Consider the following 16,373-nt stretch of genomic DNA (forward strand, 5'->3'; position numbering starts at 1 on the left):
ACCACACCACATTAGCAACAAGCAGAAAGACAAATATATCCAATACTGGAAAGAAACCACCAAAACACAAAGTAAAGTACAATGCTATCTGACCCTAAAAAGAGAATTCACACTGGCAAATTACCTGAGAACAATAAAATGCCCTAAACTGAGAAAAATATTGACAACATACAGACTGAGTGAACACAGCCTGGCCATAGAGAAGGGTCGCCACAGACAGAGCTGGCTCCCACCGGAGGAGAGACTCTGCTCCCAGTGTGACCGGGGACAGATCGAGACAGAGCTGCACTTTCTGACCTCATGCCCCAAATACAATACAATCAGACAAAAACACCTTGAAAACATTTCCCAAATATACCCTGAATTCGAAAACATACCAGACACACAGAAACTCCCATACATACTGGGAGAAATGCCCAAATGTGAGATAATTGCTGCAAAGTATGTCTTTACATGCCATGAAATGAGGACAACCAGTGGAACCTCAGATGGATAAATAATTGTATATTTTGATTGTTTGATGTAGATATGCATATGTGTATATGTATGTATGTGTATATGTGTATATATATATGTATATGTGTGTGTATGTATGTATGTGTATATATATGTATATATATATATATATATATATATATATATATATATATTTTTTTTTTTTACATTTGATACTGATTTCTTTTCTTCTTTTTTTTTTTTTTTCATTTTTGTATAAATGTATTCATACATTTGTTTACTGTTTAATTTTATTGATTATTTGTTCATTGCCTATGTAATTGCCAATGCTTTGGCAATACTGTACAAGTCATGCCAATAAAGCTAATTTGAATTGAGTGTGTGTGTGTGTGTGAGAGAGAGAGAGAGAGAGAGAGAGAGAGAGTGTGTGTGTGTGTGTGTGAGAAAGAGAGAGAGAGAGAGTGTGTGTGTGTGTGTGAAAGAGAGAGAGAGAGAGAGTGTGTGTGTGTGTGTGTGTGTGTGTGAGAGAGAGAGAGAGAGAGAGAGAGAGAGTGTGTGTGTGTGTGTGTGAGAAAGAGAGAGAGAGAGTGTGTGTGTGTGTGTGTGAAAGAGAGAGAGAGAGAGAGTGTGTGTGTGTGTGTGTGTGTGAGAGAGAGAGAGAGAGAGAGAGAGAGAGAGAGTGTGTGTGTGTGTGTGTGAGAAAGAGAGAGAGAGAGTGTGTGTGTGTGTGTGTGAAAGAGAGAGAGAGAGAGAGAGTGTGTGTGTGTGTGTGTGTGTGAGAGAGAGAGAGTTTGTGTGTGTGTGTGTGTGTGAGAGAGAGAGAGAGAGAGAGAGAGAGAGAGAGAGTGTGTGTGTGTGTGTGTGTGTGAGAGAGAGAGAGTTTGTGTGTGTGTGTGTGTGTGTGAGAGAGAGAGAGAGAGAGAGAGAGAGTGTGTGTGAGAGAGAGAGAGTTTGTGTGTGTGTGAGAGAGAGAGAGAGAGTTTGTGTGTGTGTGTGTGTGTGTGTGTGTGTGTGTGTGTGGCACATGTTTTTTCACCTTTAAAGTCATATTTACAAGACCTGTAAAATAAAACAATGATTCATTTAAATGTACAGCGTTGACACTTACAGAGTTTTTAGATGATTCACTGATGTTACAAATGAACAAAAGATGGCACCAGTTACCAGTAAAAAGCTGAAAACAGCTGTAAAATATATCAGCAGGTTAACAAAAAACATAAATAACAATAAATCATAGTAAATTAAATCCAGTTCATCCAGTTTGAGAACATTGGGTTGTTGTCCAGGTCAGGTTTCCTTCATCCTCTCATGACAGCGCGTGTCCACCAGGCGGCGATGCTGATCCACATTCAGATGAGATCTCTGCAGAAAGACTCTTTCCTCTTGAAGCTGTAATGAGGAGTAAACATCAGTCTGCCAGTAACGCTGATGGCAAAGCTGTTCTCGGGTTCTGACTGACAGGAATCACAACAAGTAAGCAGACGTGATTATTCTGCACACTTCTGTCTGTCTGTCTGTCTGTCTCCGTGTGAACATCTTCAGACAGTGATTCTCAGGAGAAGCGTTCTACTTCAGGGACATCATACATTCACCTCTATCTGTTTAAAGCTTTCCTGCTTCCTGCTTGCTGGAAGTGTTTTCAGAACTTTATTTTCTTTTTTTTTCTTGTGTGGATTTAATTCTGAGCAGAGAGAGAAAGAGAAAGAGAGAGACAGAGAGAGAGAGAGAGACAGAGCAAAAAAAAAAAAAATCTTTGTGCTGAATTGTTTGCAGGTGTTTTTTTAGGGGTATTGGGGGGGGGGGGGTCATTTATTTATTCCTTCATTCAGAGTGTTTAAACCCAGTGAATTTTCTTCCAGATCTGGTTAGTTCTGTAAGGCTTCTCATGAGCTCTCAGATCTTCAGTCAGTTTCTTCTTCATCATCAAACACACTCTGGAGTCAAACAGCTTTTAGCCGAGAGATCTCCAGCATTTACCCATCATGCACCTGTGAATCTCTTCAATTCAGAGCTTATGTTATGAATCGTTTGTCATGAGATCATTTGTGATTTGAGCAGACATGGTTTTATCACACACACTGTGTTTGTTTCAGTGAGTTCCTGATTCAACATGTGCTTCAGATCATCCTTCATTTAATCTCTTTAATGCTTCATAAAACCACACCATACATTACTAATGCTAACGTTCAAAAAGGTTCTTTTTTATGATTATCTGAGCAAATGACTGATGAATAAATGTAAATGAAAATTGCAAAGTTACAAAGACACTGTGATAGTGAGCTAGTTCAGTAAAGCAGATAATCTAAGATTCCTGAACACAACAGGAAGTGCAGGGGACTTTTAATTTGAATTATTTTAACACTGTGAAGCTGCTTTGACACAATCTATTGTATAAAGCACTATAGAAATAAAGGTGACTTGACTTGACATGAATGTGAATAAACGAAATACAGGTCAGGGGAAACATTTTGGATTAATGAGGTTAAAAAACAAGAACAGCTTGTTATGAACAGTTCCTTCCTCCTGCATGAACAACATGATGTGAAGGATCTTGACCTTTGACCTGAGATTCACAGTCATTTTTGTGGAATAATCACAAGATGGAATCATTTGAAGGATTGCAGAAGAAGAGACACAAAGACTGTGTGAGTTTCTCTTTATTCTCTGAAGGAAATATGTCGACTTGTTAGGATTGTATTTTTCTCTTGTGTTTGTGAATATTTAAAATCTAATTCCAGTGTTGATACAGTAGCCAATGTCATTTAGTTAAACTCTTTTCTCATTCATTTTCTGGACCCAAACCTCTGAATAAGCATCAGGCTTCTGTTTTGGTTGTTCATATTTTCATGTCTTCAGTGTGTCCCAGATTTCAAAGCAGGAAAAAAGACTTTTCTGGGTTGAATAAATAAACCACAGCAGACTAACTCCACCTCCGCCGCTGTGAAAGAAATCAGAAACACGCTGGAATCAGCAGGAGGAGGATTTACAGGGAATGCAAATATATATTGAACACACACACACGCACGCACGCACACACACACACACACACACACACACACACACACACACACACACACACACACACACACACGGGTTGAACCAGCAGCTCCAGGCTTTGCTGTGGATCCTGTTCATTGCTGGGGACGATCTGGAGGGTTTTTCATGAAGAGAAACTGTCTGAAACCCTGCCGCTGAATGACTGAATGTGTTAATAGCACAGTTTAGAGTTGATTGTACACTAAGTTCAGATCTGCTTCTCGATATTCTCCAGTAATTTCAGCAGCGAGACGAAGGTCGTGGGTTTGTCCTTGAGAAAGCAGAGAGGAACCTCACAGAACCATTCAGCTGTGTTTCTGCTTCATTTCTCCGTGTGTTTAAGGCAGCTGTGAGTAATGACAGGTTTCTGGAGCCACTAAAAATCACCCTAGATTGCTTTGCATTGATTTCTCTTCTGCTTTTAATAGGATTCTGCCCCAGATTGTAGCTATAAAGCTTATTGATACAGAGATGTTTTGTCTCTACGTTCTTGTTCTTTAGTCATGGATTTTCTCACATTCAGAGACACAAGATTGTCTTTGAGGACAGACGGACAAACGGTCCACAGCCTCAGACCCAGAAACACGTCTGCATGAGCGTGTCTTTGTATTGTGTCATGCTGGAACTGAAATGAATCCTCCACAAACACTGAATACAGTTGAGTGATTCTCTCTCTACTGTATTCCACTCTTACTGTATTCTCCATAAATAAGTCACACCAGGTCAGAATTGCATCATTGAGAGAGAAAACAAACACAAAGTTAAGTTGGATCAGTTTATAAGTCAAATATTATTAACGCTATAAAATTGTGTTTTAGTTTCTGTCATGCCACACCAAATCTTTTATATTTAACAGTATTCAAAACAGATCAGGAATTCAATGTATAAGTATAGAACAAACATAAATGATAAAATTCACTATAAATAACATTTATTATCAGTGCCAAGCTTAAAAAAATATATTTAAAGCAAATCTGAAACTACCGCATGTGGGACATTTATACAAATAAACATAAACTCAAACTCACATACAGCACCTCTGTCTCTCAGCAGAAATGATAAAAATCCACCCAGTGGTTTTATTTTAATCTACTAGAGTCTTTAGCCCTTTCTCAAATCGAGCCTATCTCAGATACCCGTGTTTGTGACCTCACACAGACAGGCCCCTCCCACGATAGTCTGATTGACAGCAGCGTTTCAGCACAGACTGGACTGGTGTCTTACTTTAGCTCCGCCCCCTGAGCGACTGCCATCAGTCCACCATTGTTTCTCCGCCAGAGCAGATGTAGACAAGAATGTCTCATAACTAAGTGACGGAGGTGTTCTGTTGTTGGATATAATAATGAACACAGCGGTCGTCATTTACTCTTGACATCTGAGTTGCTGAAGACACAGTGGATTACGTTTGTTTCTGAAGAGAATGTGCTCCTGATCTACATAAATGTAGTATAAAATTGATGTATAAAATGTGGTAATTGTGATCTGAACTGGATTGCACACTGTTGCAGCATGAGTCTTTGGGACAGTGGTGCAGTGCACTACTCTGTGAAACATTCAGTGCTGTATACTGCATTTATTTTTAGCATTTTCTATGCAGTTTATAGTATACAAATAAAAAAGAGAATATGTTATATGCTCTTTAAGCTGAGATTCTAATTTAAATCCGTTTCACTTGTGTGTTTATTTGTGGAAAGCCCAACACTTTCACAGAGTCTGTAGGGATCTTTCTCCCATGACTCAGTGCATATAGTGTCAGAGCTTTTGCTCCTGCTGTACAAAACTCACCTGGCCGTTTCTGACATGGTGTCTCCAGATGGACTCTGACAGGATGTTGTTGTTTTATTTCTGGCCACACTACAAATGCAGGCCATTTCTGGTCAGTTCCAGTGTGAGAGTGAAACGCAGGGACATCCCGAGGCACATTGAGTCCGTCAGCACAGATATTACTCGTGATAAAGTGTGTGTCATGGCAATGCATTTGCCAAAGTCATTATTTTATGGTGTAAAATTATAAATGTACCCATAGGGTTTATAATATGCTAAACATTTTATTTATTTGTTGTATACACTAATGGAATTCATTGACTATGCTCAGTTTTGTTATAGTAAAAAATTAAATTGCTTTTCAGTGACTATGTATTTCTGACTCCACAAGGAGTAGTATACACTTGTTAATAGTGCATATGTAGTATAAAGCTGGAGGACTTTCTGAGAAATAGTTTTAGCTTAGTTTTCAACCTTGGAAATAAACATGCTGCTTTTACTACTGAAGCACATGTCGAAGATATGTTCATATTCTTTTGGATAAGTTTTAAGTAGAATTTGAAATAAATTCAAAGAACTTGTATGAGACTTTAGTCAAACATGTAAGTTACTGCTTAAATGTAAAAATGTTATTATAAATATTTAATGTATTGTTAATTATTATTATTATTATTTTTAATTATTTGATGTATTCAGATGAGGTCTTGAATGCCGAGTTGGTCAAGAAATCCTAACTATGCTCTTGGTTTTCTCTCTCTGTTGGATTTCCCTTCTCTTCTTGACTTGAGCTGATGGTTTCTGTTCTTTATTCCATGTGGCCGCTTGTACATAAAGACTAAATTAAGCCAGCTCTGAGCCATCTCAGTATCAAAGGCAAGTAATATCTGCAGTTTTAATTGCTGTGTAAATGCATTTATGGACCTCTAAGAGTCTGTGAATTTACCAGATGTGCCACATTTGCAGAATAAACGTGGCTTATTTCATGCACCTGCTTTTTCAAGTGTGATCTCGAGTGCTTTCTCTCATAAACGGTTGGTAAACTAGTGTAGTGTTGACACAGTGACCTATTGCATTATCATAAGGTCACATTCTAGCAGTGCTCTCTGTAGTGTTTGCTATTGTAACTGCACTTATTCTGTCTCTGGTATAAGTAAGGACAGAGATGGTTAGAGAAGACAAGCAGTTAGGGTTTCAGCAGAACTTCTGCAGTGAAAGCAGCTTACAGACGGATTGGAAGATATTGAGGACACACAGGTTAATGTGAGTCTCAGAGGCATGAAACTCATTGGTCCTGATAACTCCCTTCAGCATTTCATATAATCACAAAAACAGCAGTTCTTTCATAATCAAACCGAGCAGAAAAACACACAGATGAAGCTTTATTCCTTTCAACATCCAATATAAATAGCAGGTAATTTAAGCAGCATTTTTCTGACTTCTGAATGATGAACTGGGCTTTCTAATTTGACGAAGTACAGCGATCATCTAACGCTGGCAGGGACAGATGCTCAGATTCGAGCAAATCTAACCTTTACCTGCAGCTCATTCATCACAGCGGAGGAGAGGCGTTTCACTCGTTCTTCAGGAATGAGAGCCTGGTCTTATTAAATTGTCTCGTCTTCTTCCACCAAACACTCTGTTGGGACGCTGAAAGCCATAATGTGAGCTTGGGGTTTAGTGAAATATTGCTTAAATGGATCAGTGATTGACAGACGTCGTCTGAGCACTGTCTGCAGGCTGTGTTTCTGAAGAGAGATGTTTGGTAGGAAGTACAGTGTCTCACATCACATGTGATTCATTTCCTAATTCAGAAGTGAAAAGTGTTATTTTGCTGTCATTTGGTTAAAAACATAATCTAATCTCATAATGAGTAGAAAAAAAGATTAATTCTGGTTCATTTGTGATCTGTTGTTCACTGTTTAGTCCATGGGCACAGAAAGTGTGTTGTAAAAGTTAAATTAATATCAGATTTTCTGTCAGCATTTCCATAAGCACTGACAGACAGATACCGATCCAGAAATGTGTGGAATCCAGTCTGTACAATCCTGATCTTCAGGTTAGATCAACACATGGGGAAATCAAGTTAAAACAAAACATTCAGGCCTTTTTTCTCTCTCTATCACAAGATAAAATTCGGTGTGTTTGTCTGTAAATCAGATGTGTCTCATCGGTGATAAACATTGATTATGTGAATAAATTGAGCCGGAGGGGCTGCTCTCTTCCACTGATAAACCCATAATGTGTGTTTTAGTGTGTGTGTGTGTGTGTGTGTGTGTGTTCAGTTAACGGTCGCAGACAGAAGGAGCGATCACTGAACTCTTCACACCTTCACTTTCTAAAGTGCTGTCAGAACAAATCGACATGTTCCTCCGAGGCGCTGTTTTCACTCAGTTAGGCACTTTATGGGCTGTTTGTTGGACTGTAACATTATTATTCCATGATGGCTAAAATCTAAAGATTAAAAACTGAATATTCTCACTTGTTATAACTCCAGTTTCATCTTTGACACAATGCTACATGGTCAGAACTATTAACAGGCAAACGAGAGGAATGAGGAGAATCCGTCAGTATCCCGTCAGTGTGAGTGTGTGTCAGACGTTCAGTGTGTTCTGGTGTGTGTCCTAACCTCTGCTTGATCCACACTCACACTCAGCACTAGAGTTTAACTAGCTATAGATCTCCGCAGAACACTAGGAGGCTTTTCCAGTCTGTGGCCATTTTTTAATGAGGTTATGGATTAGGGGCGGACCTTTATGATTTTATTCAGTTGGGTAAAGCGGTCAATAAACACTCATTGATCGGGAAAAAGCCCTTTTTGTTTTTCTCTATTGGCTCACTACATTTAGGACAGTTTTCCTCCATACAATAATAATAATTATTCATTTAAGTTTATAGCTTTTCATTATTTCCAGTTTCCAGGTTACAGCTTTTCCAGTTTCACATTTCTTCATTGAACTTGTGGTGGTGTAGATCTAATTTCAACTTTCATTTGAGTAAAATAAACATGATTGTATTTCTTGACATCATGAGGAGAAAGAGCACTTGTAGATCATAAGATCATATGAACGGGAGAAATAGCAGCGTTCAGTAGACAGTGCCTGTATACTATTCTTTTTAATAGTTGCCTGAATATTGAGTGTTAGTGATTTGATCTTGAGATTTATACATTCAGATGGCTCACATCACATTATTTTTTAAATATATAATTTGGACAAACAGTTTCAGAGTTTGCAGTCTCTCCACATTCACCCACATAGCTAATGTCTTCTGGCCCAGATCCGGGCCACACAAAGACTTTTCCCTCGGCCCAAGTATCACAAAGAAGTGGCCCAGAACCGCTCTGAATATCAGCCAGTTAATCAGCCTTAGCTGGCCCTGATCTGGGCCAAAACAGGTTTTATTATTGGTGCCAATTCTCAGCCTTAAGTAAACCAGAATCCCCAAATATGAGCCACACTTGAGCCTTATATAGCCCAGACCCAATTATGTTAATATTTCATATTATTACCTTGTATATTACTATGATCGCAATTATTCATTTTGTGACATGCTTTAATGTAGACACAAACTATGCCAACATTAAACTGAATAGAAAATCGGACTTAAAACACACACATCAAGTAACTGTGCAATAAAAAAACTTATTGCATTGGTTTTTCTATTTATTTTTATAAAGAACAAATCAACCAATAAAGAGTGAGTGTATAAAGTATACAGTCTATAAGAGAAACGTAACAGATAGACACATGTAACTTAATCATAAGAATTTATTACAGATGTGACAAAGAGCAGTACCACAGTAGCCAAATGATGATGAGCGTTTGAAATCGTTCCCGTAAAACTTGTTTTAAAACTTCTTACTATAGCTACAGAGGAAGGACATACATATCGCCAATGAATGCAGTTTGAATTTGGATCTGTTACCCACACCAAGCATCACATGGATACAGGATTTAAATAAAATTAAAATACTTTCATGATCATTTTATTTAATGCTTGTGCATGACAGCATACTAATAAAAATCATGTACCCCCACTCTCTATTATAGATCAGTGTGTGTCCCATAGTACACCAAATAAATATTATCCAACCAGCAATGACATGTGGGGCCCAGATGAGGGCTTCATGGGAGACAAATTTGGGCCCCATTATGGGCTTGCACCCGGGATCCACATTGGGGCAAGCCGTGGAAGCCCAGACGAACTAAAAGTGGGACCTGTAAGGGTACTGCATGTGTCTTAATTGGGCAATTCATGACAGACCCATTTGGGCCCCACCTGCTTAAAGGGCGTTTAAAATGGGCTTGCACCCAGGATCCACACGGGGGCCAGCCGTGGATGCCAAGATGGGTTTTAAGTGGGACCTGTAAGGGTCTTATGTGGGTCTTAACTGGGTAATTCATGTCAGACCCATTTGGGCCTGCACGAGGATTGGGCTTGCACCAGGATTCAACTGTGAAAGCCCCTATGGGCTTAAAGTGGGCTCTGTAAGGATCTATAAACCGATAACAATATTTACCGATATTGAATTTTAAATCCAATATCGGCCGATAATATCGAGCATCCCTAGTTGTCTAAATATGTGTTTCTGTCCCAAGGGACAGGCGTATGGGACTGGGCTATTATTTGAAGTGTTACAGTAGGCCTGCAACCTTTCTGAGAGTCCACTAATCAGCATAATTCAACATAGCGTAAACTTTGACCTATTTTGATGTTTTTTACATTTTTGGGAAGTTACATTTTTCATTTTCTGCACGACTAACAAAAATGACTGATGGATTGTTTTGGTAAAAGATCTACATGTATGCAATGTTTGTTCTTTGGTGACTAGCATGACTTGAAATGTATTGAGTTACAATTACTCAATCTCAACAAGCTTGATTAGCCTACATGTAGAGTTACTACAAGTTACTAAAAATTGTACAGTAAGTAATTACATAACTCAATAGGCCTACATAGTTACTTTGCGCCTCTGCCATGCAGGACCCATGTGTTCCCAGTTCAAACCCATGCCCACTTGGCCCATAAATATGCTATGCAGGACCCATATATGTGTTCTCAGTTGTGAAGTGACATTCAGCCAAGTATGGTGACCCATACTCAGAATTTGTGCTCTGCATTTAACCCATCCGAAATGCACACACACAGAGCAGTGAACACACACACACACTGTGAGCACACACCCGGAGCAGTGTTCATCATTTATGCTGCGGCGCCCGGGGAGCAGTTGGGGGTTCGATGCCTTGCTCAAGGGCACCTAAGTCGTGGTATTGAGGGTGGAGAGAGAACTGTACATGCACTCCCCCCACCTACAATTCCTGCCGGCCCGGGACTCGAACTCACAACCTTTCGATTGGGAGTCCGACTCTCTAACCATTAGGCCACGACTTCCCCAATTGGCCAGTTCAAACCCATGCCCAATTGGCCCATGCCTGTCCCTTATGGGGTCCATTTAATCAGCTCCTATGGGCTTCCTATGTGGGACTCATTGCTGGCTGGGTACATTATAACGGTTCTCTCTCTTTATTTTCAAGTAAGGATTCTAATATTATTTGTACCAAGAATAATAATATAAAATTTAATAAAATTATATTTAAGTGCAGTTCAATGCACTTGACTGATTTGCTTAATTTTGAAATGATAATGTTTAATTCTGTTTTGACTTGCCATTTCAAAGACTACATTTTAACAATACTACACTTCCTTAAAATCTATGTGATCATTTAACCATTATCATCGAATATTGTATTTATCTTGTTTATCATGGGTCACATAATATGCTGCCAGATCTTAGCCTGATTTGGGCCACACTCCTCCTATCAACAGTCGGCCCTCATGTTGTTTGCCGGATCTCCGCCGTGCCGTCATTGCCACACATGGCCCAGCTCTGGCTGAAAGGGTACATGCCATTGCCGACAGGAGGCCAGCAGTGCCACCTTGAGGCCACATGTGGGCCAAGTCCGTTTGCTATGTGGGCAGTAGATTGAGCTGAATGATTATTTAAAGGTGCCATGTTCAAAAATTGAGGTAAAAATATCCCAAAAATTACCTACACGCATCAAAAGAAATAAGGGCGATGATGTCATTAAAAAAATGTCAAGTTATAGTGCTGCAGAGATATCAACCTTAATTAGCAGTAGCATTACTAGCCCCGGCCCGACAGGTGTCGTAATACCAGTTTCGGTCATGGGAGTTGGTATGCGGGCAACATAACCACCAGCCAACCTGCAATACATGAATAACTCGCACGGCTTGTGGGCGTACCTGAACCTAAAGTCAATCGTGTGGAAATTACAGCCCACTATTTCATTTCAGTTCAGGGAAGAGAGCGGAAGGATGACTGAAGCCCTTGGCAAGAGACCACCACCCGTTACAGGGAAACAACCGCGCTCGGAATCACAAATCAAATCCGATAAGAAAAGGAGCCGAACCAGAGTAAACATCGGCACTGCTTTCAATCGCTGGAGACAACTGATGGACCTGAAAGAAATGAGGTTTGACACCGAACTTGCAACATTTCTTTTGGATTGGTAAGTTAGATGCTGTTAGTATTTCGCTAGAAGTTTGTTTTATACGTTTGTGTATTTTTTTTTCGAGAAGTTATAACATAGAAATGTATCGAAGGCTGTTCTATAAACGTGCTAATGTTAGCGATGGCTAACCGTAGCTGCGTTTGATAATTAGCTAGCTATAACTTACCCATTTTTTTATATCATAACTAACCTGCTCTGTCTAGTCTGTTGGTCTCCGTGTCCTCTTTGCTTCGTGGTTTTTCTGTACGTGAGAAAATTGATGTGTGGCATGAAAGTGTGTGAAAAGAGTCAATTGCGTGTGTCTCACGGTGAATGCTTGAGAGTTGGCAGCTCTGGTTACGTTGGTTGGCGCTAGCTTGGTCAACATCAGCTGTCTGATGTTGACCAATGATGTTGACAGAATGCTGTCTGTCAAATTAATTTAATTCAAATAATGTGTATATACAACTCAATGTAATATGAACAAAACGAATATGAACATATTCACTGGTAAAGGTGAAGGGGAGTAGCTTGAAGATGTCATGTTTCAAAATCACTTGACATCACCCAACGTTCCTCTGGAGGCAAAACATCCTCTTATAGCAGCGGTTCTCATTTCCAGTCCTCGCGCCCCACTGCTCTGCATATTTTGCACGTTTCTCTTTGTTAACACACCTGATTCAGATAATCAGCTCGTTAGAAATGAACTCCGTGCATGAACTGTTTTTCAAATGTTCATTGCTCCCTACTCTCTGAGCAGGGGAAATCTGTTGAAGTTTACCTCACATCGAAACATTCATTCACTGATTTGTGCTGTGCAGCGTCTTTAAACATGGACAACTGTGACATCATATACCTCTGTAAATCAATACAATTTAAATTCACGTCTTGCACACTTCAATGCACTTTGATTGGAACATATAGCTACGTTCACTTCGAACTGGAATCATGGCTTAATATCCTGTGATGTCCACTTCGCAGGGCACTTATGTTCGAATAGAACAAATGTCTGAAGCGCTAAGAGAAACGTTCAAAATGTGCAGAGCAGTGGGGCGCGAAGACTGCAATTGAGAACCGCTGTCTTATAGGCTTCAGCTATGCTCTAGGGTTGTTGTGAAGGTAGGGGCGGAGCATAGAGACTATGCCGTTTCTCGTTTGTTACTCTAGAGTAGACCAATTCACTTTATTGAGGCATACTGCCCCCATCTGGTATGGAATGTGGAGTATGACTTGATTTTTTTGCCAGATATGACAGATGGCACCTTTAATGCTCAGGCCGGTGACCTGCTGTGTCCTGAGGAAACAATGCTGAACGATTAAAATTGACCGTTTCACCCTGATCATTTTTTTTGAAACCACTTAAAATGTTGCAATCGTTGTGTCACATAATCACATTTAAAGTGTTGTCTGCTCAACACTGATCCTGCAGAATCGTGTGCTGCATGCTGTTTCATACGTGTTGCAGGCACTCTTTCCTTTTGGCTGTGCTTTTATCAGGAAAAGCTTTTGTTCAGAGAGAATATGAGTATCTTTAACAATGGAAAACTCCTGTCTTAATTTAGTACCGCTGCTGTCTCCAACAGATCCCTGTTCCTGGACTAGAATGTCCTTTTGTGCAGTCATTTTGAAGTTGTAAATAAAGCAAATTACTGCAGTATGTTAGGGTTAGGAAATACAATTTTAGTCTTTCTACTTCAACATTTCATTAATTCACTGTGTGCAATTACTTGCCATTTCTTTAGAAAAGAAGAAGAAAAAGAAAGTGACGCAACATTCAGTCAAGTATATACTCAGAATTCATGCTCTATATTTAACCTATCCAAAGTGCGCGCACACACTCACACACACACACACACACACACATACACTCTGCAGCGCCCGGGGAGCAGTGGGGGGTTCAGTGTCTTGCTCAAGGGCACCTCAGTCGTGGTATTGCCGGCCCAAGACTCAAACCCAGAACCCTAGGGTTAGGAGTCAAACTCTCTAACCACTAGGCCACAACTTCCCTTTTATAATTATTTGTGAAATTTACTTGCAATTTCTGAGTGAATATTTGAAAAAGTGAAAATAGTTGTCTTTGTCTGCATGTAAGTGTAACAGAGGCCAGCGAGTAGAAGCTGTGCAGGCAGTGGCGGTTCTACACGGAGGCCTAGGGAGGCCCGTGCCTCTGTAGACATGTCCCTGGCAACCCCTGTGGCCACCCCCGTGCTGAAAAAAAAGTAATATGATATTCTTTTACTGTCTATGGATTTTACACGCGAGCGGCAAAAGCGGAACTAATGTGACGCAATGTTCTACACGGGTAAATTAGTGCAGCGCACCCAAATACTTAGGAACTTAATCAAAGAGTATAAAAGCCCAAGAGGCGAAACTCAATAGAACGCTCCATAGCAACAGTTGCCCCCATGACGTGACGGCGCGGCCGCCATTATGAACTGAAAACTGAAGGAAAACGCTGAGAAATAATGGGAGTCAATGGCACTGAAAAACTTAACAGAACTTATTTTTTTCTGGCCGTCATATCTAAATATGAAAACAATTTAAAATACATTAATGAGGATGACCGACGTTAAATGACAGAAAATATACGTCTATGTGTTGGTTATGCATGGCCTAATTACCCTTAGGAAAATAGTATTTTGGGACAAAATATTACTATGGAAGTACTATAAGACTACTATAGAAATATTTTAGCGGCTCTAGGATATTATAGAGGTATTACAGAACATAACATACTTCTGTGATGTTCTGTAATACCTCTATAATATTTTAAAGCTGCTATAGTATTTCTATAGTAGTCTTATCGTACTTCTGTAGTATGCCCCAAATTACTACAGGCCTAGTATTCCTATAAGATTACTATAATATTTTGATTCCTATATAATATAAGATTCCTATAGCACTTTTTTGTAAGGGTATGTCCCCCACCGAATCGGCTTCATTAGTCTACCACTTACGGTTTGCAAAGATACAATTATAAAATTATTGCAAACCTTTAATCTATCAATATTTATGTTCTATTATGCATTTTCCTTGTTATATGAATAACAGAAATTCATGAAATAATATATATAGGCAGACACACAGTAATAAGATTTATTCAAATGTTGATTTTGACATTAGTGAACATCACCATCACCATATATGATTTGGAAAAATAAATAAATAAATAAATAAATAAAATTATAAATGAGCATTTCTAAAGACAGTTCACCTTTAAGAAGAATATCACAAAAATATTAACTACTTGCTAGCCAGCTACTAGCCAGTTCATGTTTTGTATAGATTTCTAAAACGTTAGCACTCGTTAGCTTGTCATTAGCGTTTTCATTCGAACCTATCGCTGTTTTCTTTTCTCCTCTCGCTCCAGTTTTTCACAAGTTCATCAAACAACCGCAGTAAGAATTTTCATCAAGCACGGTGAGTAATGGCTTCTCCCGTCATTGTTACTTGCACCTCTTGCCACATGTACAGTTTATCTATCTCTGTCCCTGATGAGGGATTCACATGTGATAAATGCAGGGAAATAGTTAGGCTGACAGAGAAGATTTCAGAATTAGAGACACGCATCCAAACTTTAATTGAGGACAGTAAGAATGTTAGGGCTCTAGATATGGCTTTGGATGCGTCTAGCTCAGGGATTCCTGTACATTGTTCGGTTCCGGAAACAGAGCCCCTGCAGCAGGGCAACTGGGTGACGGTGAGGCAGCGTAGTCGTGGGTCAAAACACCGCTCTTCTGTTCCGATCAAAACATTAAACAGGTTCTCCCCACTCAGTGATGCACCCACTGAGAAACCTGATGAAAGTGCTCTAGTTATTGGTGATTCTATTGTACGGAACGTGAATATAGAGACACCAGCCACCATAGTCAAATGTTTACCGGGAGCCAGAGCGCCTGACATCTTGGCAAATTTAAAAGTGCTGGCTAATGCTAAATGTAAATACAGTAAGATTGTTATTCATGCCGGCGCTAATGATGTTCGACTTCGCCAGTCGGAGATCACTAAAAATAACATTAAAGGTCAGTTAATTCTCAGCACATAGAGACTTTTTCACCTAGATCTCACACTATAGAGACTGTGTCTGTTCCCCGAACTAGAAAAACAAAAAACGTCCAAACCAAGTTAAGATTAAAAATTTATTTGAGGTTCAACAAATAAAAAACAGAAGCAATATGGATAAACAAATGATAAAGCTTGGCTTATTGAATATCAGATCCCTTTCTACGAAAACACTTTTTGTAAATAATATGATCACTGATCATAATATAGATGTCCTCTGTTTTACAGAAACCTGGCTAAAACCTGATGATTACATTATTTTAAATGAGTCCACCCCCCAAGATTACTGTTATAAACATGACCCGTGTCTAAAAGGCAAAGGTGGAGGTGTTGCTTCAATTTATAACAACGTTTTCAGGATTTCTCAGAGGGCAGGCTTTCAAGTATAACTCGTTTGAAGTAATGGTGCTTCATATAACATTATCCAGAGAAACAAATGTTAATGATCAATCCCCTGTTATGTTTGTACTGGCTACTGTATACAGGCCACCAGGGCACCATACAGACTTTATTAAAGAGTTTGGTGATTTTACATCCGAGTTA

This window comes from Carassius carassius, unplaced genomic scaffold (genome assembly GCF_963082965.1).
Source record: "Carassius carassius unplaced genomic scaffold, fCarCar2.1 SCAFFOLD_89, whole genome shotgun sequence".
Lineage (NCBI taxonomy): Eukaryota > Metazoa > Chordata > Actinopteri > Cypriniformes > Cyprinidae > Carassius > Carassius carassius.